This window comes from Cariama cristata, unplaced genomic scaffold, assembly GCF_000690535.1.
Source record: "Cariama cristata isolate BGI_N322 unplaced genomic scaffold, ASM69053v1 scaffold31802, whole genome shotgun sequence".
Classification (NCBI taxonomy): domain Eukaryota; kingdom Metazoa; phylum Chordata; class Aves; order Cariamiformes; family Cariamidae; genus Cariama; species Cariama cristata.
The window spans coordinates 1-215 of NW_009603767.1; positions in this window are offsets into that span (position 1 = coordinate 1).

The window sequence follows — 215 nt, forward strand, 5'->3', positions numbered from 1 at the left end:
GTGGAGGGGTGGGGGGGAGGGGTGGGGGAGAGCCAGCCACCCAAAAAGAAAACCCAGCTTCGAGCCGTCACCCTCCGCCACGAAAGAAGAGAAGGGGGATTGAGACTAAGAGAAAAAAGAAGAAGAAGAAAAAAAAGGATCTCGGCTTGTCCAGCCCTTCTGCGGCAACAGGAGCAGACAGCGAACCCGGGGGATTTTTTTTTTTCTGCCCCTCT